The sequence below is a fragment of the Phragmites australis genome, chromosome 24, assembly GCF_958298935.1.
Source record: "Phragmites australis chromosome 24, lpPhrAust1.1, whole genome shotgun sequence".
NCBI lineage: Eukaryota > Viridiplantae > Streptophyta > Magnoliopsida > Poales > Poaceae > Phragmites > Phragmites australis.
The window spans coordinates 20,446,425-20,451,196 of record NC_084944.1 but is presented as its reverse complement, the minus strand read 5'-3'; the positions used below and the strand labels follow the sequence as shown (position 1 = coordinate 20,451,196).

At 39.8% G+C, this 4,772-nt stretch overlaps 1 pseudogene; it reads left to right on the top strand.

The window, feature by feature from the left end:
- The first annotated feature begins 1,565 nt into the window (after positions 1 to 1,565).
- LOC133906965 (uncharacterized) lies at positions 1,566 to 4,106 on the top strand (annotated as a pseudogene).
- Positions 4,107 to 4,772: the final 666 nt, after the last annotated feature.

Sequence of the window (4,772 nt, the reverse complement as noted above, 5' to 3'; positions counted from 1 at the left end):
AAGTAGTAACCTGTTATTTGCATGATTAACTGTCAATTTACCTGAGAGCTAATGAGCTATTCGATGGTTGTAATTTGAAAGCATGTATATAAGCATGGTATATATATGAATGTTCTTCATGTGGTAGGATTTGCAGCTGCCATCTCAATAGGGTGAGAAATTTTGAAGAATGTTGCTATAATATAATTCTCAATCGCAGTTCAGTTTTAAATCTGGCCACCATACAAACTATGCTTTCAGTGATCAGGTCTTACTAGATGGGATGAAGTGTACATGACCAATCAAACAATATGTTTTATACATCTTGTCCAATATTTATATTAAGACAATTATAACTGATTATATGATTGGAAACTTCTCTTTGTTTGACTGAATAATCATCTTTTTCATAATATGTATTGAATCATGTGTCTATAATAGGAGTACTGTGAAAAACATCCCAAAGTATGCTTCATGTATGCTTCATGTTCATCATCCTCTAGTTTCACATTTGTTTGGTAACTATGTATCCATTTTTTGTTTCACACCGGTTCTGTTTCATGTGCTCATCATCATATTTGGTAGTGGCCATGTTATCTCTTGCATAATTGTTCATATTTTTGTATGGTACTGCAGGGAGACGGGTGAAATTAACAGGAACCATTGAGAACCCTTGGAGCCATGGTGAGCCTCTTGGGAATGGCTTTAGCTGCAATTGTTGCCCTGCTCGCATTAAGGGTGGAGGTGTGAGCCGTCTAAGGGAGCATTTGGGTGGATTGCCTGGGAATGTGGCGGCCTGCAAAAATGTGCCACTTAATGTTAAGGCATTATTGACGGATGAAGTAGCAATCCGAAGAGTAAGGAGGAAGCGAAACAAGAACCTTCGTCTCTATGTTGAAAAGGAGGTTATGTTAGCAAATAGAGATTTTGGGAAATTTGGCAGGGTGAGAATTCCTCCTGATGAAGCAGGACAGATTGAGATGGCGATGAGAGAGTCATTGAGGCAACATGCCATGGAACGTGCCAACACTTCTCCTTTTGGTAGGATTGGTGGTAGTGGGTCTGCAAGTTGTTCAGCTAATCAACAAAGTACACTTGACAGGTAAGAATTGCATAATTGAGAAACTGATGTTGAATGCAATTGTACTTGTGCACTTACTTTTGTTTTTGTGTGCATGATTGTACAGGTTCTACCAAAGCTGAAGTGTTTCACAAGATCCCTTTGACATAGATTTGGCACGCAGCAGGGCACAAGCGCAGCCTCGGGTGGACATTATGCTCATGGGGGATGGCAAAGAGAAGCTTGGGAAAGCTTTGGCCAAGTGGTTTCATGCCAATGATATTCCAGGAAGAAAAGCAGACTGTCCGTACTTTCGATCAGCTATTAAATTAGCCCAACAGCTTGGAGAAGGAGTGCACATTCCTATTGGAAGAGAAATAGATGGCCCATTGCTTGATATGAACTATGAAGACATGGAGGCTCACATGGCTGAATTCAAGGATGAATGGGGTGACTATGGAGTTACCATCATGTGTGATTCATGGACAGGTATATACTTGTATAATCGAGGAAATAAGATTGAATGCAATTGTCCTTTTGCACTTACTTTTGTTTTTTTTGCATGATTGTACATGTCCTACCATGATGTGCATTATTAATTTTATGATCTTTTGCAACGGACGCATGTTCTTCCACAAGTCTATAAATGCAACTGGTTCTATCCAAAATGCAGATTTTATTTATGATTGCCTTAGAGACGTGGTTGTTGAGGAGATTGGGGCTAAGGTTGTCGTTCAGATTGTCACAGATAATGGCTCTAACTACAAGAAAGCATGCCAGCAGCTCATTGCTCAGTATCCACACATTACTTGGCAGCCATGTGCAGCTCATACTATCAATTTGATGTTGAAGGACATAGGACGTTTTCCAGAGGTCACGGAAGTCATGGACAGTGCAAAGCGAATTTGTAGATTCTTTTATAACCATAACAGGTAAATACTTGTATACTTGAGAAACTGATGTTGAATAAAATTGTATTTGTGTGTTTACTTTGGTTTTTCGTTTTCAGGCTGCATGCTATGATGAGGGAGCAGATTGGTGGAGAGTTGATTCGGTGGAATGCCACCAGGTTTGGCACGGTTTTCATCTTCCTTGAAAGTTTTTGGGACAGACAGGATAAGTTCAAGGCATGGATGGTGTCTAATGAGTGGACTAATAGTGTGTGGAGGGATGAAGAGGACCATGAATTCACATATGATTGTTTGACAAATAGAAGATTGTGGAGTGGCATGGAATTGGTGCTGAAAGCTGTCACATCAATCTACTCTGTACTTCGCTTTGCTGATCAGCAGAAAAGCGCATCTATATCTGGATTCCTTCCAAAGATGTTGAAAGCCGTAGATGACATACGTGCTACATTAAGTAATAAAGAAGATTTCCGTGATAGGATAATGGAAGTAATCAACAAGAGACTTCAATATCTTCTCAATGAAACTCTCATGGTTGCAGGTAAGTGCTGAAATGAAAATATTGCTCAACTTGTATCCTTTCCTAGCTGAGTGCTAAACTTGTTTCTTTTTCTAGCTGCTGCACTTGATCCTGAAGCACTATATAGGTCAAAGCTTGTGAAAAAATCATCTTCCAGACACGCTGTAACATTGGCCCTCAAGAAGATTGCAAGCTCATCTTCAAAGGCATATGATGCAATTGAACAATTTGCTTTCTTCAGTGCAAAGAGAGGGTTATTTGGAGGAGAGGAGGCTCGACGATCAGCACTTAGTGGTCGTATGAGTGCAGGTTTTGTTTTGATTGCAGCTTTTTAATGGTGTTATTGCAAGTTTTTTTTATTACTTCTCTTGTTGTGATACTTGTTCTGTTATTTATTGTAGCTGATTGGTGGGATTCATACGGAGGAGAGCATAAAGAACTACAAAAGATTGCACGGCGTATTGTTTCATAATGGATGTCCTCCAGTGGGTGTGAGCGAAACTGGAGCACATTTGCTATGGTTCATACAAAGTTGAGAAATCGGTTGGGTTATGAGAAACTCCACAAGTTGGTTTATGTCCACTACAATTTGAAGTTGCGCATCCAACATTTCGTAACTGACATGCAAAGGCTTCAATAAATTCAAGGCTCTAAAGAAAGGGAGTCCGATCCTTGTAGCATCATGATGGATGTTGCTATGTATGATGAAGGCAACCCAATCATGGATTGGTTGTGCAACTCTAGGAGTGAGTCTACACCTATTCTTGATGAATATGTTGACAAGGAGCCTGAATCCCCAAGCCCAAGTAGATTTCTCATAGATGAGTTAGGAATGGATGAAGAAGAAGTGGCCATATTTAAGAGGAAGCTTGAGTTTGCTAGAAAGGGCGGTAAGAAGAAAGGGAAGGTAGGATTGGAGGAAGATGAAGAAGGCATTGCGAACGATTTTGAGTCGGATTCTTCACAAGGTAGCCCAACTTATGCTGAATCAGGGGATAACAGTTCAGATGATGCAGGTTGCGGTACAGATGATGATGCAGGTTGTGGTACAAATGATGCTGCAGGTTGTGGTACAAATGATAATTCAATTGCATATGTAGCATTTAAATTCAAATGGGTACCGATGAGCTTACATTTGAAATTGTAGGTGCTAGACGTGAGCAACCAACCTCTATCCGTCCAAGATCAACAAGGCAAAATAAACTCTCTATCAAGGGCCTCTATCTTAAAAAGGTTCGACAAACCTCTTGCCCTCTATCTTAAAAAAGGTTATCCATAGTATTTATCAAACCTTTTTCTAATCAAATCTGTACTTGTGATTAATTAACTTCAACAAAATCAAAGAACAGTTAGAGATTTTCTTTGGAAGTCTATTATATTGACAGTTTAATTAAGTTGTGTGTTTTTTTAACAGAGCAAAATAGTATGCAGTTGTCATTGACCTTACACATTTGTATATTGTGACCAAATTTTGAGTATATGTCAATATTTGTAGTGATCCAAGCCTCCAAGGACTCTGGACGGAGTTAGTGATCAAATCTGAGCATGTCACCTGTTTTGTCATTTTGGTTCAAGTGCTTGTAATATGGGCTGATTTGGTGATCAGATATTGAGCCTATGTGACCCTATTTTGGTTTATATGTTTGTAATATTTGAGACTACGGACTGATGTTTATGTTGTGCATTTTGGTTCAAACTTGTAATATTTGGGACTATGGATTCATGCCAATGTTTCCTATTTTCTTCCAAACATGTAGTAGGAAATAGGAAACATTGGCATGAATCCATAGTCCCATTTCGGCGATAATTTTTTCCCTGCATACGACTAACTACATAATTATACATACGACAATATGGCTAGTTTAGAGTTTACTTAGATACAGCGGTACATAGAGAGGTATATGGCTGCTGGATCGCCTACCTATGAGAAGGTGACAGCGGCTGACCTTGGCTCCGGTGGCCTGGCGTTTGGTTGGACAACCGGCGGAGCCAGATGCTGTTGACGAGGAGGCGGAGGAGAATTCGCGGTGGATTCGAGTTGAATAAGTTGTTTGATGGCTTGACCCCAGTGCCTCCTAAGCCTCTTGTGGCTGAGCGCCGGTGGCGATAAATCGGGCGGTCAAAATCAGAGCAGATCCTTTTTTGTGCGCTAGCAGGTAACTTTTTGATAAACTTTTAACCAAACTTATCCATAAAACTTGTACTGCAAAACTTCATAGAAAGTTTTCCTACTATACTTTCCCAAAATTCATACAAAGTTTTATAGAAAACTTTTCCTACTATACCATTTACGCAGCCGCAGAGA